We start from the raw sequence: 26,225 nt of genomic DNA, 5'->3' as shown, positions 1-26,225 counted from the left end.
ATCGCGGGTTCAATTGTCATCATCTGATGTCATCGGGTCGTCGTCTCGTCTTCTTCTTGGTTCTTTTATAACACAGTCTTTAGATGAAAACTCCTTTGAAATAAATTACAGCATGTAGATATTGTACAGTCCATAATTGTGTTCATTATTGTTCAGTCCATAAACTGTACTCTTTATTAGAAAGATCATGTGTGTCAGTTGATAAGAAAACAAAGTCCATGGATGAAATGTAGCTTTAATATCTGTGCAGTGTCACCTGGACTTACGTTGGATCGTCTTTGGAATCTTCCGTGTATCCGCACTGGTCTCGTGTCACTTTTGGAACAGATGTGACGTCTTTGGTCAGTAAAGCAAGGGTTAACTTAACACTTTCCTGCTTTATATAGCACCATAACCAGTACTCAGTCCTTTATATACAGGACACATATGCCAGGTATTACCTGTTCACCAGCTTTCATTGAAGCGTTGCAGGTGATAAGAAACCACTGGAACGTGATGAAACTTAAACACAACACAGTACATATAGGATCATCGTCCTCTGCCGTCCTGGTGATCAGTGGTGTGAATTGTATTGTATGTAATGGACACAGTCTATTATAACACTCAGCATTCACACCTGTTACCTTCTGAGACGTCCGGATATCAGTTGCTTCTTCTTGTAACTTTTGAGAATCTCTTTGATTTATAAAAATTAAAAGTCTTTATTAAGATAGAATTCATAATTGCGATGTCTTGATTGAAGTCTTCATTCCCTAATCTGATACCAAATCTGACAGTTTTTCCTAACCTATAATATCACAGCGTACCATAGCAATCAGTAATATCCATCTAATTATTATCAAAATATTAAAATAAATTAAGTTTGGAATAATAAACAATAATAGATAATAATTCATTATCAATCAAGTTCTCCATATGATAGAACATTTTTATGTCATAGGTGTAATTACCTTTTCCAACCCATAGGTTTCAGTGTATTTTTAAAAAACAAGTTTTTATATCTTTATTAAACCAATAATATCAAAGAATGTATACTCCTGAACCAAAATGAATAAATATATGAATGTATGAATGAATGAATGAATGAAAAAATGAATGAATGAATTGTTGTGTTTACTCAGAACATGTAAACATTTTTTTCCTTAGCAATATATATTTAATGAAGCAATACTCTTGTATTAGACATTACTTTTTTAAATATTAATGTGTTTTCTCAATTGAGATATTGAACTCAAATAAAATCAAATGAGAATTAAAAAATGAAAAACTAGAAAATAAGAAGTATAAAGTAAGAATAAAATTTTAAAAATGAAAAATAAAATTAAGAGTAAAAATAAGAATAAAAATAAAAATAAGGCCTTTAAATTTTAATGACAAATGCAGAGTAATTATATTCTCCATAAAAATACCCTTATATCTCCATTATCTGGATGATTTCATATTTGTCCTAACCTTGTACCACCAAAAAATATTAAATTATGCAACTTTGCATGTAATACCCTTCTTAATTATACCATAGTACCTTATTATTATTTCTTCTTTATTAAAATGTGTGGAAAATAAGTATTGATCAAAATTGATTATGTAATCAGGATCAAAAACACATTTTCCCCCTTAATACCAAAAATATTATTTTATAAAATTTATGTATATATCAGAACCAAATTAAAAAGAATTATTCTTCTAGAAATATTGTGCATAAATTTCATATCGATGAGTAGCATAGATTTGACTAAAGAGAGGTGTGTACCTATTTAGGTAACCATTAAAAATAATATTAAAGTTATTCAAGAATATTATCATGTGGAAAATTATTCTAAATATAAATTTGCTTTGTAAACCATTTTGATGTGTGGTTGCCCTTATCCACTATTAGTTAAATCAAGAAATAATAATTATTAAAGAAATATAGAAATATATATATGTAGATACAGTAATACCTAATTATGTATTATAATTTCCTCAGAATTAAATATATTTTTGTACCTTCACATAAAGAAACATTTTTTTTTTTCAAACATACAAACATACGAGGCCTCTGTCATATCAATCACACTTAGCAGCTGCTGATTTACTCATCTGTCACCTTCACTCTGACATTCTGTAGCGGGTCTGGGAGGCGGAACCTCTGAGCTACTATACAAGGGGGCGTTCCTTGTAAGGGAGCGGGTGGCGACCAGTGTAGACGGGCAGGCAGTCACAGCAAGTGACCGGGGCAGTCTCTGGATGAATGGGCAGGAGGTCACGGCAAGTGACCGGGGCAGTCTCTGGATGAACGGGCAGGAGGTCACGGCAAGTGACCGGGGCAGTCTCTGGGTAAAGGATTGGTACGACCTGTGGCGGCAGATGATAGACGTGAGCTCCCAGGTGAGTAGGCGAGAGTCTCTGGATAAACGGGTGGTCACAGCATGTGACGGCGGAGCCTCCAGGAAGACCAACAGACAGGTAGCAGATGAGCGCTCCCAGGTGAGCGGGCAGGAGTCTCTGGACAGGCGGGTGGTCACAGCACGTGACGGCAGAGCCTCCTTGTAGGCTAGCAGACAGGCAGCAGATGAGCGCTCCCAGGTGAGCGGGCAAGCTGGTCCTTAGACAGACTGACAGGAGTTGGAAGGCAGACCGTCGGACCTCAGGCAAGCAGGCAGGTAGAAGATGTGCGCTCCCAGGTGAGCGGGCAAGCTGGTCCTTAGACAGACTGACAGAAGTTGGAGGGCAGACCGTCGGACCTCAGGCTAGCAGGCAGGTAGCAGGATATCAGGCAGGAATTAGACAGCAGACTGGCAGGAATCTGGCAGGTATCTGGCAAGTAACTGGCAACGAGACCTGAGGGCTGAAGCAGAGTAGTGAACAGTGCTACAACATTGCTCGGGCACCTCCATTTTGGAGGAGGTGCCTTTTATATGGGAGGTCCTCCGGCAATTGGCCGGGGACTCCTTAGGACGGCGCGCGCGGTCCCTTTAAGAGAGGGGGAGCGCGCGCGCGCGCACCCTAAGCACACTGCCAGGGAAGGAGCGCGTGCCGGAAGCAGCGGGGAGAGAAGCGCTGGAGGACGCCGCGCCAGGAGCGGGGAGGTGAGAGGGACGGCGTCTCTGCCTAGAACGGGGCAGAGACGCCGATGCTACAGTACCCCCCCCTTTAGGCCCCCTCTTTTTTTGGCCAGAAAGAAATTTCTCAAGGAGAAGTGGGGCGTTGATGTTCTCCCTGGGTTCCCAAGTTCTCTGCTCAGGACCAAACCCCTTCCAATCTACCAGAAAAAAGGTTTTTCATCTTACCCTCTTGGAGGCCAGAATACTCTCTACCTCAAAGATGTCATCAGCGGAAACCGGAGCAGGAGGGGCACCTGGATTTTTGGAAAAAAAGTTAAATACAACGGGTTTGAGGAGAGATACGTGGAACGAATTGGGGATCCGTAGGGTGGCCGGGAGTTTTAATTTGTAGGCCACAGGGTTAATTTGTCTGAGGACTTCGAAGGGGCCGATGAATCGAGGACCCAACTTGTAGGAGGGTACTTTGAGCCGCACATGTTTGGATGAGAGCCAAACCTTGTCTCCCGGACGGAATTGGGGCGGATCCAGACGTCTCTTATCAGCATATCTTTTCATCCACTCAGAGGAGAGAAGAAGAGCGGACCTGGTGCTCTCCCAAATAGTAGAAAATTCGCTGACAAGAGACTCCGCAGCAGGGTTGTCCACAGAAACGGAGACAGGAAGTGGAATACGGGGATGTTGGCCACCGACAATAAAGAAAGGGGATTTGGAAGAGGACTCGCTCTCATGGTTGTTATAAGAGAACTCGGCCCATGGTAAGAGATCCACCCTGTCCGAGTGGTGAGCATCAACGAAGTGCCGGAGGTAGCTGGACAAGATCTGATTGATCCGCTCCACTTGACCATTGGACTGAGGGTGGTAAGCGGAGGAGAAATCCAGGGTAATGTCCAGCAGCTTACATGTGGCTCTCCAGAAGCGAGAGGTGAACTGAACCCCACGATCCGACACGATGTGGAGGGGCAGACCATGGAGACGGAAGATGTGGCGGATAAAGTCTTTAGCCAGCTCGGGTGCAGACGGAAGACCAGGCAGGGGAATGAAGTGGGCCATCTTAGAAAAACGGTCAGCGACAACCCAAATGACAGTACAACCGGCAGAAACTGGAAAGTCGGTGATAAAGTCCATAGCGATGTGTTGCCAAGGAGCAGCAGGTACGGGAAGGGGCAGGAGATGGCCGGCAGGTAGATGTCGGGGAACTTTGTTACGGGCACAGGATGAACAGGCCGCGACGAAGTCTACCACGTCCTTACGCAGGGTAGGCCACCAGTAATGCCGGGTAATAAGTTGGCAGGTCTTCTTTTGGCCAGCATGGCCAGCTAGTTTAGAAGAATGTCCCCAGTGAAGAACCCTCTCCCGATCTGGCACAGCTATGAACGTCTTACCGGGTGGAAGACGAGTCAGATCCAAGGGGGCCACATTCATCACCTTGGAGGAGTCGATGATGTGCGTAGGTTCCTCCTCTTGATCGGAGGACAAGAAGGACCGGGACAAGGCATCAGCTTTGACGTTCTTGTCCGCCGGACGGAAATGAAGAATGAAGTCGAAGCGGGCAAAAAACAACGACCACCGGGCCTGGCGAGGATTGAGTCTCTGGGCATTTTGGAGATATGCCAGGTTTTTGTGATCCGTGTAGATAATTACCGGGTAGAGAGCCCCTTCAAGCAGATAGCGCCACTCTCCCAGTGCCAATTTGATGGCTAGCAATTCCCGGTCTCCAATGGAGTAGTTGTGCTCCGACGAGGAGAAGATTTTGGAGAAGAAGCCGCACGTTACCATTCTCCCGGTAGAAGACTTCTGGGTGAGCACCGCTCCGGCTCCGGAGGAGGAGGCATCAACCTCCAGGTAGAATTGTTTATTACAGTCCGGACGGTGCATGACGGGAGCAGAGGCGAAGGCTTTCTTTAGGGAAAGGAAGGCCTCCTCGGCTTCAGGCGACCATGTCCTGGGGTTAGCCCCCTTACGGGTAAGTGCAGATATGGGAGCAGTCCGAGACAAGAAGTGTGGGATGAAAAGACGATAATAATTAGCGAAGCCCAGGAATCGCTGTATCGTCTTCAAACCTTCAGGACGAGGCATTTTAGAACGGAAGAGAGCTTCTCGGGATCCATTTGCAGACCTGTTTGGGAGATGACATAGCCCAAGAACGGAAGGGAGGTCTGATCGAAGAGGCACTTCTCGTATTTGGCATAAAGGTGGTTCTGCCGAAGCCTAAGCAGGACCTGACCAACATCCCTCCGGTGTGTGGGGAGATCCGGAGAGAAGACCAAGATATCGTCCAGGTATACCACTACGCTGGAGTACAGGAGGTCATGGAAGATGTCGTTGACTAGTTTCTGAAAGACCGCGGGAGCATTACAGAGACCGAAGGGCATCACAAGGTACTCGTAGTGACCGTCCCGGGTATTGAATGCCGTCTTCCACTCGTCTCCTTGACGGATACGGACCAGATAATACGCTCCTCGTAGATCCAGCTTGGAGAAGATCCTGGTGCCCTTGAGACGGTCAAACAATTCGGAGATGAGTGGCAGGGGATATTTGTTTTTTACCGTGATGAGATTGAGTCCTCTGTAGTCAATACAGGGACGTAGCGAGTCATCTTTCTTTTTGACAAAGAAGAATCCGGCTCCAGCCGGGGAGGTAGATTTTCGGATAAATCCCCTAGCCAGATTCTCTTCAATGTACTCAGACATGGCTCGGGTCTCGGCTGCAGACAACGAGTAGATACGCCCACGGGGAGGAGTGGTGCCAGGTACCAGGTCGATCGGGCAATCGTATGGCCTATGGGGTGGCAACGTCTCAGCTTCCTTCTTACCGAAGACGTCTGCATAGGGCCAGTAGGGAGCCGGGAGACCAGGTAAGTTAGCTGGAGTAGGCTGAGGGCGAAGTGGACGGACCGGGACCAGGCAGGTCCTATGGCAGTCAGGACCCCATCGGAGTACTTCACCGGACCGCCAGTTCAATACGGGTTCATGTGTCTGGAGCCAAGGTAGACCTAGCAACAGGGAGTGAGAAAGTCCGGACAGCACATGGAATGAGATCTCCTCAGAGTGCAGCATTCCCACCTGCAGGGTTATGGGTTCGGTGACGAGCAGGATGGTCTCCGAGAGAAGTCTTCCATCCACGGAGGCGACTGACGATGGTTCAGCCAAGGACTTGGTGGGAATATGGTATCTCTCTACCAGAGACTGGGAGATGAGGTTTCCAGCAGCTCCAGAATCCAGATGGGCGAGTTCAAAGAGACGGTTCTCTCCCCAAGCAATAGAGACCGGTAAGGTCAGAGACGGAGAGGGCTTACTTTTGTCTAGGACGACCTCTCCGAGTGGTCCTAGACACTGGCGTTTCCCGGTTTTTCCAGGCAGGAACGGATGAAGTGCTTCATACTGCCACAATAGAAACAGCTTCCCTCGGCTCGGCGAGATTCTTGGCGAGAACCGACCATCTTGGTCTGGTCGACCTGCATAGGCTCAGGAGAGTGTAGCTGAGGAGAGACGGAGGGAGTGACGGGTTTCTGGAAAGTAGGAGCTAGACGTGGAACCCTCCTCTCACTGGTGACCTCTTTGGCACGCTCCTGGAACCGCAGGTCAATCCGGGTGGCAAGAGTTATAAGGTCATCGAGAGTGGTAGGAATGTCCCGACCGGCAAGTTCATCTTTAATACGGCCGGACAGACCCTCCCAGAAGACGGAAACCAGAGCGTCATTATCCCAGGCCAGCTCCGAGGCAAGGGTACGGAACCGTATGGCATATTGGCCCACGGTGAGACTTCCCTGACGGAGGCGTAGCAGAGATGATGCGGATGAGGTCTTCCGTCCGGGTTCGTCGAAGACTTTCCGGAAAGCCGTGAGAAAGGCAGGCAAGTCGGACACCAGGTGGTCTCCTCTCTCCCATAGAGGATTTAGCCAGGCCAGGGCCTCCCCGGTGAGATGGGACATGATGAAGGCAATTTTGGCCCGGTCGGAGTTAAACTGGTGAGACAGGAGTTCAAAGTGCAGTGTGCACTGATTTATGAAGCCCCGAGCCTGGGCGGAGTCGCCTCCGAAACGAGGAGGTGCAGAAAGCCGTGGTCCGGGGTAGGATACCATGTTATTAGTGGGCAGTGGAGCTGCCGGATTGCGAGTCATGGCACTGGCGGTGGTTGCAGGCAGAGCAGTCAGAGTGTCCAGGCGAGAATTGACATTCCGCAGGTGACCCAGGATGGACTCCTGTTGGGACCTCTGACGGGACAGTTCATGACACAGGTCCGAGAGCGAGGGAGCTTGGGTGCCACCGGGTTCCATGGCCCGAGCAAACTGTAACGGGTCTGGGAGGCGGAACCTCTGAGCTACTATACAAGGGGGCGGTCCTTGTAAGGGAGCGGGTGGCGACCAGGGTAGACGGGAAGGCAGTCACAGCAGGTGACTGGGACAGTCTCTGAATGAACGGACAGGAGGTCACGGCAAGTGACCGGGGCAGTCTCTGGATGAACGGGCAGGAGGTCACGGCAAGTGACCGGGGCAGTCTCTGGATGAACGGGCAGGAGGTCACGGCAAGTGACCGGGGCAGTCTCTGGGTAAAGGATTGGTACGACCTGTGGCGGCAGATGATAGACGTGAGCTCCCAGGTGAGCAGGCGAGAGTCTCTGGATAAACGGGTGGTCACAGCATGTGACGGCGGAGCCTCCAGGAAGACCAACAGACAGGTAGCAGATGAGCGCTCCCAGGTGAGCGGGCAGGAGTCTCTGGACAGGCGGGTGGTCACAGCACGTGACGGCAGAGCCTCCTGGTAGGCTAGCAGACAGGCAGCAGATGAGCGCTCCCAGGTGAGCTGGCAAGCTGGTCCTTAGACAGACTGACAGGAGTTGGAAGGCAGACCGTCGGACCTCAGGCAAGCAGACAGGTAGAAGATGTGCGCTCCCAGGTGAGCGGGCAAGCTGGTCCTTAGACAGACTGACAGAAGTTGGAGGGCAGACCGTCAGACCTCAGGCTAGCAGGCAGGTAGCAGGATATCAGGCAGGAATTAGACAGCAGACTGGCAGGAATCTGGCAGGTAACTGGAAGGTAACTGGCAACGAGACCTGAGGGCTGAAGCAGAGAAGTGAACAGTGCTACAACATTGCTCGGGCACCTCCATTTTGGAGGAGGTGCCTTTTATATGGGAGGTCCTCCGGCAATTGGCCGGGGACGCCTTAGGACGGGGCGCGCGGTCCCTTTAAGAGAGGGGGAGCGCGCGCGCGCGCGCCCTAAGCACACTGCCAGGGAAGGAGCGCGTGCCGGAAGCAGCGGGGAGAGAAGCGCTGGAGGACGCCGCGCCAGGAGCGGGGAGGTGAGAGGGACGGCGTCTCTGCCTAGAACGGGGCAGAGACGCCGATGCTGCACATTCACAGATCTGTTCAACTCAAACATTCCACATATGAAGTTTTAGATATATATATATATATTTAACCCAAAATTGTTGTATCCCAATTTATTAATGCGCATTGCCATATCAATTGAATATCTTTATATTTCTTTGAATATTCCCCAAGTACATATTATATAATATGAGAGTAAGTCACTGGAATTTCAGACACTTGAAAAAACTCTTGTCTTAGATTCTTTTTTCACCTGCTGCCCGGTCTTAAGTTACATCAGTTGAAAATAGAATGAATGGGATCCTATACTATTAGCTCAAAGTTCAAAGGCCGCAGCTGTCACACGTCATGCTGTAAAGCTACTTTAATTTGCACGAACACTTCATGCACAGAAAATATTAGCAACACAAAAGAATTCATAATTATTACATATATATTATAGTTCAACTAGATATATTGTTATTATTTTAAAATGTTATACACATAAAATCATGCAATTTTTTCACTTCCTGTGTGAATAAAGAAATAAATCCAATTTTAGAGTTCTTTGATCAAATCCTGCTTTGGAATGAAAACTCTAAGGAAATATAAGAAAATAAAATTAAATATCAAATTCATACAGAAACAGAATTATTTAAATATCTTATACATATATTGGTTGGTTCTAATGGAATTCAAAATATTGCTACTTAAATTTATAAATATGAAGTTCTAATTTATTAATTAATATATATATATATATTTTATAAACGTATATATAAATACAATTATACGCAATCTCTACTTAGACAAGTGTATATATATATATATATATATATATATATATATATATGAACTATTAGAAACTATGTAACTACAATTTTACTGTATAAGATTATAAATAAATATTGAGACATTGTATTACATTTTGATACAACATTATAATTACAGTTTTTCCTTTGCCACTCCCTAAACCAAATCTTCTGTCTCTCTCAAATATCTCCAGGAACGCCCTATTTAGGAAAGACATTTTTCTATCCTTCAAAACCTCAGAGAACTGCCTGTTCTTCTGTCCACATTCCATGACGTCACTGTGAGTTGGTCGTCTCACCTGTCTCTGTCCATCAGTTTCAGCCATTTTCCTTTTTAGAGAATCAGAGTTCTGACTGAGAATTAACTCATTCTGTGGAGAGATGGATCTTTGCACTGGCTGATATGGCTTATAACATATATGAAATCTTCTGCGTATTTGATAGAGTTCACTATGGGGATGACTCAGTCCAGGAGAGTTTGATATTGGCTTTTGGTAAGATTTTACCTTTCCTGGTTTTATAAATTTAGCTTGATTTATTTTCTTTTCACGATTCTCATGTTTTCTAACAAAATCCAGCATCTGCGGACATTCAAATAATGAATTTTTTTGTGATGCCATAACTTGGGAAACTGAATTTAGGAATTTGAATTTTTGTACAAAAGTTGTTATCATATGTTGTACTTTTCCATTTTTGATGAGAGCTTTGTACAACTGTTCAAATATGGACATGAATGTATATGTACATTCCTTCCTACCAATCCTTAGTTTCTGCAGATCTTCTATGTTGGGAAAATCCTTTGTGACACAATAAATCAAATATCTTAATCTGTCCGAATCATTTTCCCATCCATTAGGAGAGTCATTTTCACAGAGCATTAAATGTAAACGTCTGGACAATGTCACAGGAATCCATATTTTAAATAATTGATTCCTCTCCTCATTGGATAAATCAAACTTATCAGAGAAGCTCTCAAATGTCTCTGAATTTCTACAGGCATGGATTTTGACATCATATTTTGGCATGATTTTGTATAATTTCAGCAAATTTTTCCTCATTTTAATTTGGAGTTGAGCCTGGGTAATTCCAGAATTCTCTGATATTTTTAGTGGCTCTTGTACGTCCGTTCCTCCTACGTCACTCACGTCTCCTCCCACATCACCTAGTATGTCGGTTTCTCGTATGTCAGTCATGTCTCCTCCCATGTCAGGTTTCTGTATGTCCGTCTCTTGGTCAGACCCAAGGTCACCTTCAGTTACAGACACGTGTCTAACTTCTTGTTCATTTTGCACATTACAGTCAGAATCAGTATCACTGTCTGACACTTCTACACTATTTTCCTGCTTAGAAATCTCTAACACAAGACTATGAAAAAAATCTACCAAATGTAGAATATTTCTCAATTTCTGTTTGTCTCTTTTTACCAATTTAGAAGTTAACTGTAAATTCTGCAATTCACATTCTTTGTATAAACTGAGCCACAAAACTTCTATGTCATCTCCTACATTAACTTTGAAATTAATATTACTTTGTTTAGCAAAAGAAGAAATTATATCCATATTTTGCTTACCTTAAGATTCCTTGGCTTCTCTTTATCAGCACGTCCTGTCTTCAGTTCGTCTGATTCTTTTCCTGTGTGATTCTGTTCCTTGTTAGTACCTCTGCTTCCTGTCTTTCCTCAGTCTGTAGGTCCTTTCTGCTTCTCGTGACAAACTAGTGAATTTACTGACACGTGAACAACAGCTGTTCAGCTCGTCAGGACTCCCCCCTTGTTCACGGAAGAAATTCACTTACTTAATTTAAAAAACAAAAAAACAGGACTGGCTGGCTCACCATTGTAAAATAATACTCTTCCTGTATTATTTTTTTCTACTGAGGACTTCTCAAAGTATCAATATCATGATATTCTTATAAAAAAATGTATCTATTTATTCTTGGATTGTACATTAAAAAGAATCAGATTGCAGCAGGTACATACAATAATTAGTTATAAAGTAATTGTCCATTTGTCCATAATTTGCTTAATTGTTGAGATTCACCCATCTTTCCTTGGATCCTGGCTGGTAAATCATGTCTTTGTCCAGCATGTGTCCAGGCCTACATGTCATCTGCTTCTCAGCATGAAGATTCTGTGTCTTGTGGGGTGGGCAGAGCAAGAGAGCCCCCCCTTTCTGTACCATGGGCTTTTATAGCCAGTCGTATGGACACCTGTTCTACATATGGTAGTGAACCAAAAATACACACACAAATAGCGCATGTCAACTAGACACGATGGCTGAGGCATAGAACTCAGAAAAATGATTATCGATTAACATTCCAAATGAATTTCCATAATTAACCATTTAACAGAGACCGCCTGGGAATGCCAGGTGCTGTAGGCTTTTGCTTTTTCCTTCCTTCCACCAGCAGGGGGCACTCTCTTTTATGGCTTTTTTCCATTCCCTTTCACAAGTGCACACATTCATTCTCTTTTCTTTTTTCCTTTGCTTTCTCTCTTGCGCTATTTCATCTCTGCAAAATACCAGCATCCTTCTGATCACCGTGGGCCTCCAGCATTGTTGCTTATTTACTTTTAATACTAGGCTCCTTTTCACCAGGACCAGCGTCTCCCGGGTGGCTGGAGGCAACCACCGGTAACCCCAAGCAGAAGACCTTTGCAGGCAACACAACCCTCCCCCCTGAAGAGCAGCTCAAAGTCACTGGCAACCATCTCACCCTCTTCCTTCATTCACCCCTGGACGTCTCGCTCCGCCCCCAAGTTACGGGTCCAGCTTGCTCTTTCTGTCACATTACCGCGATGAAGGGTTTAGCCTGCAGGAGACCCTGCGCCGAGCCATTTTTGAAGACACCTGATGCGGCGGTTGAATCACTGCTAAACAAACCACACCTGTAGGGACGGCACAGCCTTTGCATGGACCCTTCGGAGCCCGCCCCGTCACGGCCAGATTGCTCGCCATCAAGCGATTCTGAGAAAGGCTGGCCGGGCGATGGATCGAGAATCGTCTACTGGCCATACCAGCTTGGATACGCCCGATTTCGTCTGATCTCGGAAGCAAAGCAGGGCTGGGCTTAGACAGTACTTGAATGGGAGACCACCTGGGAACACCGGGTGCTGTAGACCATTTTGATGACATTTTGCCCTACTGCCCAGCTCGGCTAGCATGGAACAGCGCCTTGCCGGACACCGACCTTAAGTAACTTAGATGATGGAAGCCCCAAGGCCTCTGAGCCAGTTGGCAGCTAAGTACGCTACCCCGCCGCCCTTCACGCAGGCCTGACACCGAGCTCCTTACCACGGCTAAGAGTGCTTATTGACTCCGCAGCTCGTCGTGTGGAAATGATGGCGTTAAAAGCACCCGGGGCCGTGAAGAAGCCAGACTTTCAGCAGGTGCCCAGGGAAGGTTTTGGATGCCGGCCGCCTAGCGAGGGCCAGCAGAAGTAACATGTTTCTCTGCAAAGAAGCTTGTGTAACCAAGCCAGATGGCTGCCAAAGAGCTAACCTCAGTGCAAGGAAGGCAAGGAAGGTAAGGAAGGTGCGGAAGGAATTGGGGAGGGGGGGGTGATTCCTGCTAGGGCCCTGAAATCATAAAACAGGCAGGAGAGTCTGACGCATGGTGACGGAGAGGTTGTAGGGGCAGATAGGGGGTGTTGTCACGTGCGAGCACGTGTGCATGCTGGCTTGTGTGTGAGAGTGCGCTTCCTAGGTGTGGCGTGCTGCAGACAGTCAAAGGGATTGTTCCCTTTCATTAAAAGTTAATCCCCGGCTGCAGGCTATTAGAAAGCAACTAACCGAGCTCTACTCAACCTACCCGGGTCTACCGGTGAGTCTTGCCTCTGCTACCGGCCTGTGGCATTGGCCGTGAAGCTGACGTTCCGTCGAGAGCGCTGCAGCCGATCAGTGAGCTCAGCGGCTCTGAGTGGGGCGTTCTGTCTACAAGACCTTTTAAGGAAGCCAGCAAAAAAATTGGTTAGTACTTGGATGGGAGACCGCCTGGGAATACCAGGTGCTGTAGGCTTTTGCTTTTTCTTTCCTTGCACCAGCAGGGGGCACTCTCTTCTATGCCTTTTTTCCATTCCCTTTCACAAGTGCACACATTCATTCTCTTTTCTTTTTTTCATTTGCTTTCTCTCTTGCGCTATTTCATCTCTGCAAAATACCAGCATCCTTCTGATCACCGTGGGCCTCCAGCAGTGTTGCTTCTTTATTTTTAATACTAGGCTCCTTTTCACCAGGACCAGCGTCTCCCGCGTGGCTGGAGGCAACCACCGGTAACCCCAAGCAGAAGACCTTTGCAGGAAACACGACCCTCCCCCCTGAAGAGCAGCTCAAAGTCACTGGCAACCATTCACCCTCTTCCTTCATTCACCCCTGGACGTCTCGCTCCGCCCCCACGTTACGGGTCCAGCTTGCTCTTTCTGTCACATTACCACGATGAAGGGTTTAGCCTGCAGGAGACCCTGCGCCGAGACATTTTTGAAGACACCTGATGCAGCGGGTGAATCACTGCTAAACAAACCACACCTGTAGGGACGGCACAGCCTTTGCATGGACCCTTCGGAGCCCGCCCCGTCACGGCCAGATTGCTCGCCACCAAGCGATCCTGAGAAAGGCTGGATGGGCGATGGATCGAGCAGCGTCTACTGGCCATACCACCTTGGATACGCCCGATCTCATCTGATCTCGAAAGCAAAGCAGGGCTGGGCTTGGACAGTACTTGGATTGGAGACTTCCTGGGAACACCGGGTGCTGTAGACCATTTTGATGATGTTTTGCCCCACAGCCCAGCTCGGCTAGCATGGAACGGCGCCTTGCCGGACACCAACCTTAAGTAACTTAGATGATGGAAGCCCCAAGGTCTCTGAGCCAGTTGGCAGCTAAGTACGCTACCCCGCCGCCTTCACGCAGGCTTGACACCGAGCTCCTTGCCACGGCTAGGAGTGCTTATTGACTCCGCAGCTCGCCGTGTGGAAATGATGGCGTGAAAAGCACCCGGGGCCGTGAAGGGGCCAGGCTTTCAGCAGGTGCCCAGGGAAGGTTTTGGATGCCGGCCGCCTAGCGAGGGCCAGCAGAAGTAACATGTTTCTCTACAAAGAAGCTTGTGTAACCAAGCCAGAAGGCTGACAAAGAGCTAACGTCAGTGCAAGGAAGGCAAGGAAGGTGCGGAAGGAATTGGGGAGGGGGGGGGTGATTCCTGCTAGGGCCCTGAAATCATAAAACAGGCAGGAGAGTCTGACGCATGGTGACGGAGAGGATGTAGGGGCAGATAGGGGGTGTTGTCACGTGCGAGCACGTGTGCATGCTGGCTTGTGTGTGAGAGTGCGCTTCCTAGGTGTGGCGCGCTGCAGACAGTCAAATGAATTGTTCCCTTTCATTAAAAGTTAATCCCCGGCTGCAGGCTATTAGAAAGCAACTAACCGCGCTCTACTCACCCTACCCAGGTCTACCGGTGAGTCTCGCCTCTGCTCTCAGCCTGTGGCATTGGCCGTGAAGCAGAAGTTCCATCGACAGCGCTGCAGCCGATCAGTGAGCTCAGCGGCTCTGAGTGGGGCGTTGTGTCTACAAGACCTTTTAAGGAAGCCAGCAAAAAAATTGAAGCGAAGAGAAAGCACAAAAGGACCTGGTCTTGCTGAGCACTGGAAAGGGCAGCCGACAGCCAGACTTCAAAGTAGAAAAGCAGCAAGTGAGAGGCTTGTCTCTGCCTACTGCCACACCACCCTGAACATGCCTGATCTCGTCTGATCTCGGAAGCTAAGCAGTGTTGGGACTGGTTAGTACTTGGAAGGAAGACCACCTGGGACTACCAGGTGCTGTAGGCTTTTGCTTTTTCTTTCCTTCCACCAGCAGGGGGCACTCTTTCTGTACCTTTTTTCTATTCCCTTTCACAATTGCACACATTCATTCTCTTTTCTTTTTTTCATTTGCTTTCTCTCTTGCGCTATTTCATCTCTGCAAAATACCAGCATCCTTCTGATCACCGTGGGCCTCCAGCATTGTTGCTTCTTTACTTTTAATACTAGGCTCCTTTTCACCAGGATCAGCGTCTCCCGGGAGGCTAGAGGCAACCACCGGTAACCTCAAGCAGAAGACATTTGCAGGCAACACGACCCTCCCCCCTGAAGAGTAGCTCAAAGTCACTGGCAACCATATCACCCTCTTCCTTCATTCACCCCTGGACGTCTCGCTCCGCCCCCAAGTTACGGGTCCAGCTTGCTCTTTCTGTCACATTACCGCGATGAAGGGTTTAGCCTGCAGGAGACCCTGCGCCGAGACATTTTTGAAGACACCTGATGCGGCGCGTGAATCACTGCTAAACAAACCACACCTGTAGGGACGGCATAGCCTTTGCATGGACCCTTCGGAGCCCGCCCCATCACAGCCAGATTGCTCGCCACCAAGAGATCCTGAGAAAGGCTGGCCGGGCGATGGATCGAGCAGCGTCTACTGGCCATACCACCTTGGATACGCCCGATCTCGTCTGATCTCGAAATCAAAGCAGGGCAGGATTCGGAGAGTACTTGGATGGGAGACCTCCTGGGAACACCGGGTGCTGTAGACCATTTTGATGACGTTTTGCCCTACTGCCCAGCTCTGCTAGCATGGAACGGCGCCTTGCCGGACACCGACCTTAAGCAACTTAGATGATGGAAGCCCCAAGGCCTCTGAGCCAGTTGGCAGCTAAGTACGCTACCCTGCTGCCTTCACGCAGGCCTGACACCGAGCTCCTTGCCACGGCTAGGAGTGCTTATTGACTCCGCAGCTCGACGTGTGGAAATGATAGCGTTAAAAGCACCCGGGGCCGTGAAGGGGCCAGGCTTTCAGCAGGTGCCCAGGGAAGGTTTTGGATGCCGGCCGCCTAGCGAGGGCCAGCAGAAGTAACATGTTTCTCTGCAAAGAAGCTTGTGTAACCAAGCCAGACGGCTGACAAAGAGCTAACCTCAGTGCAAGGAAGGCAGGGAAGGAATTGGGGAGGGGGGGGTGATTCCTGCTAGGGCCCTGAAATCATAAAACAGGCTGGAGATTCTGACGCATGGTGACGGAGAGGTTGTAGGGGCAGATAGGGGGTGTTGTCACGTGCGAGCACGTGTGCATGCTGGCTTGTGTGTGAGAGTGCACTTCCTAGGTGTGGCGCGCTGCAGACAGTCAAAGGGATTGTTCCCTTTCATTAAAAGTTAATCCCCGGCTGCAGGCTATTAGAAAGCAACTAACCGCGCTCTGCTCACCCTACCCGGGTCTACCGGTGAGTCTCGCCTCTGCTTCCGGCCTGTGGTATTGGCCGTGAAGCTGACGTTCCGTCGACAGCGCTGCAGCCGATCAGTGAGCTCAGCGGCTCTGAGTGGGGCGTTGTGTCTAGAGATGAGCGTTGTTCTACTCGAACTGTTCGCCAATCTCAAATTAGAGCTGTTTTGGGCGGTGTTCGAGCCGTTCGGCGAACACGAACAATTTGAGAAAAATTCGGCTGTTCGAGGTTATGTTCGATAACTGTTCGTGCACCAAAATCATAACTGGATTTTTTCTCAGTAATGATGAAAATTAATGTTAATACGCAGTTTGAGTGTACAGCGGGGTGGGGGGAGGGGCAGGGAATGGATCTCTGCAGGAACAATGAAGATCTCCATTTTTTTTTCTCTTTCCCGCATTGGCAGTGGGGAGGTGCAATCTGTCAGCCTATCAGCAGCGCACACACGGAGCGAAGTGCTTTTTTTCACACAAGAAAGGGCATGTGTCATTTGCAGTGTATGTCACATGTCCTTGCCCTATAAGACCAAGCCATTTTCCCCGTCGCCACCATTTTCTCACTGCTGCAGCTGCGTGTTAGACTGCACCGCTGTTGCTGTGTGCGCTATACCTTGTTAATTTCAAGCCAATTTTCGCACAAATCTACAGATAGCTTGGGAGTAGGGAATAGTTGTGATTGCAGTCCTTTTAAGGACAAGGTTACAGCATTTCCTACGACTTTTATCAGGCAGGTCTGTGCTCTTAAATAGATAGATTGTGGGAGTAAAGACTAATTGTAATTGGAGTCCTTTTCAGGATTAGGTTACATCAGTTCCTATCAGTTTTTGCCAGGCAGGTCTGTGCCAGTGCTGTGCAAGTTTTTTTCACAGCATTTGGCTGAATCTAGCAAAGCTAATCCTTTTTGGCCTATTGCAGAGTGTGTTAGTCAGTGGAGTAGTCTATCTGTGATGCAAGATATACCACCTGTGTATAGAATACCAATTTTTTTACTGCACCTAGTGAAGTAAAATCTTTTGGGCATAGCATCATTCTATTAGTCCATCTATACTGACCTCCATCAGGTTGCAAATTGAATATAATTTTTTTCTGCATCTAGCTCTGAAAAAGTATTGGGCTTCTAGCTGTGTGTGGGACTTGTTCTATTAATCCATCTATACAGACCTCCATCAGGTTGCAAACTGAATATATTTTTTTCTGCATCTACCTCTGAAAAAATATTGGGCTTCTAGCTGTGTGTGGGACTTGTTCTATTAACCATCTATACAGACCTCCATCAGGTTGCAAACTGAATATATTTTTTTCTGCATCTACCTCTGAAAAAATATTGGGCTTCTAGCTGTGTGTGGGACTTGTTGTATTAGTCCATCTATACTGACCTCCATCAGGTTGCAAACTGAATATATTTTTTTCTGCATCTACCTCTGAAAAATTATTGGGTTTCTAGCTGTGTGTGGGACTTGTTCTATTAATCCATCTATACAGACCTCCATCAGGTTGCAAATTGAATATGATATTTTTCTGCATCTAGCTCTGAAAAAATGTTTAGCCTTCTAGCAGTGTGTGGGACTTGTTCTATTAGTCCATCTATACTGACCTCCATCAGGTTGCAAACTGAATATATTTTTTTCTGCATCTACCTCTGAAAAAATATTGGGCTTCTAGCTGTGTGTGGGACTTGTTCTATTAATCCATCTATACAGACCTCCATCAGGTTGCAAACTGAATATATTTTTTTCTGCATCTACCTCTGAAAAAATATTGGGCTTCTAGCTGTGTGTGGGACTTGTTCTATTAATCCATCTATACAGACCTCCATCAGGTTGCAAACTGAATATATTTTTTTCTGCATCTACCTCTGAAAAATTATTGGGTTTCTAGCTGTGTGTGGGACTTGTTCTATTAATCCATCTATACAGACCTCCATCAGGTTGCAAACTGAATATAATTTTTTTCTGCATCTACCTCTGAAAAAATATTGGGCTTCTAGCTGTGTGTGGGACTTGTTCTATTAGTCCATCTATACTGACCTCCATAAGGTTGCAAACTGAATATAATTTTTTTCTGCATCTAGCACTGAAAAAATATTTGGCCTTCTAGCAGTGTGTGGGACTTGTTCTATTAGTCATCTATACTGACCTCCATCAGGTTGCAAATTCAAAATAATTTTTTGTCTGCATCTACCTCTGAAAAAATATTTGGCCTTCTAGCAGTGTGTGGGACTTGTTCTATTAGTCCATCTATACTGACCTCCATCAGGTTGCAAACTGAATATAATTTTTTTCTGCATCTAACTCTGAAAAAATATTTGGCCTTCTAGCAGTGTGTGGGTCTCATTGTATTAGGCCATCTATACCAAGCTCCACCAGCTTTTCAATTAATAATAATTTTTCGCTGCATCTAGCCCTGAAAATAATTTTTCTTCCCAATAGTGGTAGCAATAGAAATATGGGGCGCGCTCCTGGCTTACAAAAATATACGCTTCATAACATAAAACACCACCTTAGCGCACTGCATTAATAAGATGGCATCATTGTCTCTCCCAGTGCTAGGCCTACTACCCAGGCTAGCATTCCTGTGCCTAAAACACAATGTATGGGTCCGCGCTAGCCACTATGCTGAGTGGTCTAAAGCTGCTGCTAACGCTTTATAACAATTCAATTGGCAGATTTTCACAGAGCTCTTCCACAATGCCCACCCATCGGGACAACAGTTGCCCACCTTCCCTATGGGATCTAGTGGCGAATAGTTGATGCCATTAATCAGAGCGTCAGTTGCCCCGTCGACGTGGCAAGCATACGGTAAGGCATGGGAAGAGTGGACACGACTAGTAGCAGGCAAACGGGTTGACCAATGTGAACAAGCCAGATCACAAGTCACCATAGAATTTCTCCACCAGCTAATGATGAGGGGCATATCAGGGGCGTCAGCGCAGCGGTGTCTGACCGGAGTAGCATTTCACTTCCAACTACTGAATTGGGGAGATGTGACAAAGATTCATCATCAGACAATCCATAAAAGGGTGGAAAAGGGGTCAGCCAAGTCAGGAGTGTAGACGTCCCGTCCCGTGTCACTAAAACTGATTTCTCACATCATATCCCTAACACCATTAACATGACACTCACAATTTGAAGCAACACTACTGTCTACTGCATTTGTGATCGCCTTCTTTGGGGCGCTATGCATAAGCGAATTAGTCCCTCAATCCAAAATTAGCACCAGTGGAGGCTTATTACACCAGGACGTAGTCATAGGCAATAATGCAATACGTCTACGCATACACAAATCGAAAATGGTTCCAGCGGGCAGGGGCACTTGGGTACTTCTACAACCCACAAACGGTACACTGAGTCGGGTAACAATAGTAAAACCATATCTAACCATCAGATCACAAAGTAATTTGTTCCTATCACACATTGATGGGACGCCATTATCAAGATACCAGTTCCAAGCTATATTTAATTAATGCATAACATCGGCAGGGAACCACCCCAAAGATTACGGGACACACTCATTCCGCATAGGCGCGGCCACAGAAGCAGCAAGAGCAGGACTGTCACAAACGGAAGTTCAGAGGATAGAGAGATGGTGATCCACGTGTTTGGCAAGATACATAAGACCGGACTTGTTATCCTAACGTGGTTTGTTTCTTTTACAGGTGACGCTAAGCCAACAGTGTGGGTGATAGGCCACTCGTATATATATTGGGCAGATTAAAGGGCGAAAGTCCACCCAGGCGGGAGGAAATTAGAGTTTCATAACACATATTTCAACTGGAGAGGTATTAGAGGCCTGCTGTGGCCACAGGTACTAATGGAGGTAATCAAGGTAGGGAGAGAGGCAAGATGTCTGGTCATCTTAGTTATACAGGCCGGGGGAAACAACCTAGGTCATCACAAGAGCGCATAACTAATGGCAATAATGAAACTAGACACTGAGCGCTTCAGAGAATTTTTCACAAAACTAGCTATAGTATGGTCAGAGATTGTGCCGATAGCGGTATGGCAAGGTGCGCGAGACATCACGGCCATCGAACGGACAAGGCGGATAATAAATATTCGGATGGCAAAATTTAGAAGAGACAGAGGCGGTGTAGTGGTACGACACCGACAACTGGAAGGAGATTAAGCAGGCCTCATACGGCCCAATGGTGTTCACTTAATGGATATTGGACTGGACATATTCCTGTCAGGACTCCAGGACGGAGTGGAACAAGCGTTAAGATTGATGGGTGGGGGTCAGAGTCCTGCATACGAGTATGCAGGATCCTCTGTGGCCTGGAAATAGAAAGGACATGTTGGAGAGTTACACTTGTTGGCCAAGTTGCCGGAGTGGAGACCCAGGGCATGCTGCAACAAGCTGAATTATTTTAGAAATAAAATGTCTTTCTAATGGAATGAGTATAAAGAGTTAATAAAGCTGTGACCGATCCTCACCCATCCAGTTGTAAGAGTTACATTATTGTATTGTCAAGGAAAGGGGGGCGGTAGGGGGGCTGAGCGTCTGGGTTTGGTTGGGGGTCCCCACAGTCTGCCTAGGCTAGATGCATTTAAAAATTCTTATTAGATACACAGGCGGTGCAGCTTGCTTCGCAGCTGGGCTACTACGCCCAAAGTATTGCCTAGGCTAGATGTAGTTAAAAATTCTACGCTGACTAGCAGACACTGAAGATTTGGAGCAGACCTCTGAGTAAACAGCTCTTCAGACTCAATCATCTGTGTTACCCCAAGCCATAGTGTATGTAGTTTCTTACAGTTAAAAGGGGGGGGGGAGCGACCCAACCCACCGGGAATTGACGATGCCAACGTCACGTAAGACACAGCAAGGGGACTCCAAAAAGAGTTTCCATTTTTTCCCAAAATTGTGGCACAGACACCACTTAACCCTAGAACGCATACCTGGGGCCTCGCAGTCCCGCCCTGTTAATTGTTTTCTATTTTCTGCAAGATTACTTTAGTTAGAATTTTGAAACTCTAGGTATTCTTCATGTATATAGTTGTTTGTCATTTGAGTTTGAGTTATTCAATGTTATTTGCACACGGGCCTAAAAGGCCCCAGGTATATGAAAGTGTAGAATTTTATGGTCATGCGTTCTAGGGTTAAGTGGCATCAATTGCCCCACAGTTGCTTAAAACGGTTGGTGAGGTGATATTACCAAATCCTCAAGCTTTTAGCCTCCCAAGGATAACACAGGATTAGAAAAGTCCTTGCGAATCCATGATTTGTTCATCTTTATGAACGTGAGTCTGTCTACATTCTCAGTGGACAGCCGCGTGCGCTTATCTGTCAGCACACCATCAGCAGCGCTGAACACACGTTCAGAGAGAACACTGGCTGCAGGGCATGACAAGATCTCCAAGGCGTGAGTGGCGAGCTCCGGCCATTTTTCCAGATTGGAATACCAAAATGAGCAAGGGTCCAGTGACACAGTCATGGCTTCGATGTTCACTTGGAGATACTCCTGCACCATCCTCTCTAGGCATTGACTATGTGTCAGACTTCTTGTCTCCTGTGGCCTTGCAAAGGATGGTCTAAAAAAGTGGTGAAACGATTTCACAAAATTGCTGTTACCAGCAGATACTGTGTTACTGTTACGGTTTGAGTGATGAAGACTCGACAGTCCCGCGGTTGGCAAGTTAGAACTGTGAGATTCACTTCGTGCACCACTGGTGTTTTGTGGAAAAGCACATGTAAGATTCTGCAACAGCGTCTGCAGATACTCCTGCATGTGTCAATCCCTTTTTATGGCAGGAATTATTTCGGCAAATTTACTTTTGTACCGGGGATCTAAGAGTGTGGCAACCCAGTAGTCGAGATTACTTCGAATTCTGCAATCTGAGGGTCATGTTGCAGGTAGTGCAGCAAGAAGGCACTCATGTGTCTTGCGCATCCAGGAGGACCAAGTCCTTGTTGTGTTGGTAGCGAGGTAAGAATCATGCTTCTTTCCTCTGCCCTCTCCTGCCAACCTCGCACAACAGAAATGTGATCAAGGTCTCCCTCATCTGATGAGTCTTCCATGCCCATCGCCAGTTCATCCTCCACTTCTTCCTCGGCTCCTGCACCTTCCTCAACAGTTTGGCTGCTACCATGCGCCCTGTTTAATCCCTCTCCCCCACCCTCCCATGCCTGCCTCCTTGGTGCTGCCAACCGTCTGGACCTTGGAGATGTTATCCCTTCCGCATACGACTCCTCCTCTACTTCCTCCACCTCCTCTTGTCCGACCACCTGACTCTGAATTCTGTTTAATGTGTGCTCCAGCATGTAAATCACCGGAATAGTTATGCTGATAATGGCATCGTCGTCAGCACTAAACATCTTCGTCGCCATTTCAAAACTGTGCAGAAAGGTGTGTGGCGCCCCTGAGGGTGCAGTCACCACAGAGTTACTGCATCTCACCCAGAGGTGTGGTATCTCACCCTCAGGTAAGGAAGGCGTATGGCTCGGGACCCTAACACCTGCATCCAACACATACCCGCAGTGGGGTTAGGGCGAGATTGCTCTTAAGGGAGAGCACAGTCCCAGGTCCCTAGCTGGTGGGAGGATCCTATGTAGTGGGTGCTTAGGGGAGCAGCTTAGGGGAGCACATGACAGGGAGAGTATAAATAGGAAGCCATCTTAGAAAGAGCAAGCCAGTCAGAGGAGGAAAAGTGACAGGAGCAGAGGCTCGGCATGAGCTCTGCTCCGGAGGCGGGCCTAGCCTGGGAGGCCCAGGACTGAAGGAGAGAAGAGAGGAGTGGGAGCAGGAAGGCTCCAGTAACCGAAGGGACCCTAGGGCTACGGGCCGTGCAGAAGGCCACCTGTACTCCCGCTGCTACCAGGAGGTAGAGGGGTCAGGCCAGATAAGGGGAACCGGTCCCTCAACTAGAGGAGAAAAAGCAAGGCTCAACTAGAAACCGGAGGCTGCAGCATTTCATGTACTGCAGGCAAAAGTCCACACCAGTCTCACTAAGAAGGTAGCCACATAGGACCCAGGGGACGGAACACAAGTCGACCGCCAAGGCCCGAGGATACCGGATAGAAGTGTCACTGGGTGTGAGGTGCAGGGAGAAGGCCAGAGAAAGGACACACAGAAGGGGGTCCTGCTAAGTACTCCGGAGCTATCTGGGGGTGGACTGAGCCCCTCACTGAGTACGCACAGCACGACGGGTGAGATAGCTCTGGTACCTGTAATCTGGACTGCAACAACTGTGAGTAAAGATCTTGGGACTGCATCACACGGACTCTGTGTTCATTACCGACTCCCTACACTACAACCACCATCATCCACCCACACTGCCCTGAAGCTACACTCTTCCTGTGGTGAGTAATAATACCATTGCAGCAAAACCACCAGCTTCAGAGGACTGTTCCGCAGCGGCGGCCCCTTTGGCCGCACTCCACAGGTGGCGTAGTCGGACATTATAAAATCCATATATACAAATTACCGTTGGATTGACCGCCCTGGGTAACGGACCGGGTCACCGCCACAGTGACTACAACCCCCAGCGTCTACCGGCCCGGCTCCGGGTACCCCACGGCCCAGGGGGCGCGTCAACTTCATAGGTCCCTGATCTGAGACCACTCCTGCTGTGTGATTTGCCCCACCTCTGGATCTCGTTGGCCCAGGCTATACGTCAGAAACTATTGCATCAGGGCTTGTCGGTGCTGCCACAGTCGCTGCAACATGTGCAGAGTTGAATTCCACCGTGTCGGAACATCACATTTCAGCCGGTGAACTGGCAGGCCCAACGACTTCTGTAGAGATGTAAGTCGTTGAGCTGCGGGATGCGAACGGCGGAAGTGAGCACACAGCGACCGTGCCCTCTGCAGAAGGCCATCTAGTCCGGGATAGTGGGCTAAAAATTTATGGACAACCAGGTTCAACACGTGAGCCATACAAGGCACGTGTGTAACATTGCCCCGGCGAAGGGCCGCACCCAGGTTTGCAGCATTGTCGCACACGGCCTTCCCTGGTTGCAGGTCCAGTGGAGACAACCATTCATGAAACTGGGTCTCCAGAGCTGACCACAAGTCCTCAGCTGTGTGACTCACATTTCCCAGACATTTCAAAGTAAACACTGATGCCGTTGAGCCCTGCTGCCAGCATAGTAAGGAGGTGCGCAGTTAGAAAGCAGGTGGCATTACCAGACAGGCTTTGGGTGCAGGTGGAGGACCGAGAGGAGGTTGAGGAGGCAGAAGCAGTGGAGGAACTTCTAGATAAAGAGGATTGACGTACAACTCGCGGGGACGGCAAGACTTGGACAGCAGCCCCTTGTCCTGCTGTCACCATAGTTACCCAGTGCCCTGTCAGCGACATGTAACGCCCCTGTCCATGCCTACTCGTCCAAGTGTCTGTGGTGAAATGCACCCTGTCACACACAGAGTTTCTCAAAGAAGCGGTGATGTTGTGTGCGACATGCTGGTGGAGCGCAGGCACATCTTTCTTTGAGAAGTAGTGCCGACTGGGCATCTGGTACTGGGTGTAACGGGTCTGGGAGGTGGAACCTCTGGGCTACTATACAAGGGGGCGGTCCTTGTAAGGGAGCGGGTGGCGACCAGGCAGGCAGTCACAGCAGGTGACCGGGACAGTCTCTAGAAGAACGGGCAGGAGGTCACGGCAAGTGACCGGGGCAGCCTCTGGATGAACGGGCAGATGGTCACGGCAAGTGACCGGGGCAGTCTCTGGGTGAACGGGCAGATGGTCACGGCAAGTGACCGGGGCAGTCTCTGGGTGAACGGGCAGATGGTCACGGCAAGTGACCGGGGCAGTCTCTGGGTAAAGGGTTGGTACGACCTGTGGCGGCTGATGGTAGACGTGAGCTCCCAGGTGAGCAGGCGAGAGTCTCTGGATAAACGGGTGGTCACAGCATGTGACGGCGGAGCCTCCAGGAAGACCAACAGACAGGCGGCAGAAGAGCGCTCCCAGGTGAGCGGGCAGGAGTCACTGGACAGGCAGGTGGTCACAGCACGTGACGGCAGAGCCTCCAGGTAGGCTAGCAGACAGGTAGCAGATGTGCGCTCCCAGGTGAGCGGGCAAGCTGGTCCATAGACAGACTGACAAGAGTTGGAAGGCAGACCGTCGGACCTCAGGCAAGCAGGCAGATAGTTGATGTGCGCTCCCAGGTGAGCGGGCAAGCTGGTCCTTAGACAGACTGACAGGAGTAGTAAGGCAGACCGTCGGACCTCAGGCTAGCAGGCAGGTAGCAGGATATCAGGCAGGAATTAGACAGCAGACTGGCAGGAATCTGGCAGGAATCTGGCAGGTAACTGGCAACGGGACCTGAGGGCTGAAGCAGAGTACTGAACAGTGCTACAACATTGCTCGGGCACCTCCATTTTGGAGGAGGTGCCTTTTATATGGGAGGTCCTCCGGCAATTGGCCGGGGACTCCTTAGGATGGCGCGCGTGGTCCCTTTAAGAGAGGGGGAGCGCGTGCGCCCTAAGCACACTGCCGGGGAAGGAGCGCGTGCCGGAAGCAGCGGGGAGAGCAGCGCTGGAGGACACCGCGCCAGGAGCGGGGAGGTGAGAGGGACGGCGTCTCTGCCTAGAACGGGGCAGAGATGCCGATGCTACAGTACCCCCCCCCTTTAGGCCCCTTCTTTTTTTGGCCAGAAAGAAATTTCTCAAGGAGAAGCGGGGCGTTGATGTTCTCCCTGGGTTCCCAAGTTCTCTCCTCTGGACCAAACCCCTTCCAATCTACCAGAAAAAAGTTTTTTCCTCTTACCCTCTTGGAGGCCAGAATACTCTCTACCTCAAAGATGTCATCAGCGGAAACCGGAGCAGGAGGGGCACCTGGATTTTTGGAAAAAAAGTTAAAGACAACGGGTTTGAGGAGAGATACGTGGAAGG

The 26,225-nt window shown here is 48.3% G+C and overlaps 4 pseudogenes; all 4 read left to right on the top strand.

Moving 5' to 3' along the window:
* Nucleotides 1-12,164: 12,164 nt before the first annotated feature.
* LOC141268854 (5S ribosomal RNA) lies at nt 12,165-12,284 on the top strand (annotated as a pseudogene).
* A 1,515-nt stretch (nt 12,285-13,799) lies between these two features.
* On the top strand, nt 13,800-13,919 carry LOC141267718 (5S ribosomal RNA; annotated as a pseudogene).
* Nucleotides 13,920-14,861: 942 nt separating this feature from the next.
* Nucleotides 14,862-14,980, top strand: LOC141269293 (5S ribosomal RNA; annotated as a pseudogene).
* Nucleotides 14,981-15,600: 620 nt separating this feature from the next.
* On the top strand, nt 15,601-15,720 carry LOC141269180 (5S ribosomal RNA; annotated as a pseudogene).
* The last annotated feature ends 10,505 nt before the right edge of the window (nt 15,721-26,225 follow it).

This window comes from Phyllobates terribilis, unplaced genomic scaffold (genome assembly GCF_046119375.1).
Source record: "Phyllobates terribilis strain yellow unplaced genomic scaffold, ASM4611937v1 Scaffold_4__5_contigs__length_816908805, whole genome shotgun sequence".
NCBI lineage: Eukaryota > Metazoa > Chordata > Amphibia > Anura > Dendrobatidae > Phyllobates > Phyllobates terribilis.
The sequence above is the reverse complement of the archived record's forward strand: the minus strand, read 5'-3'. Positions and strand labels throughout refer to the sequence as shown.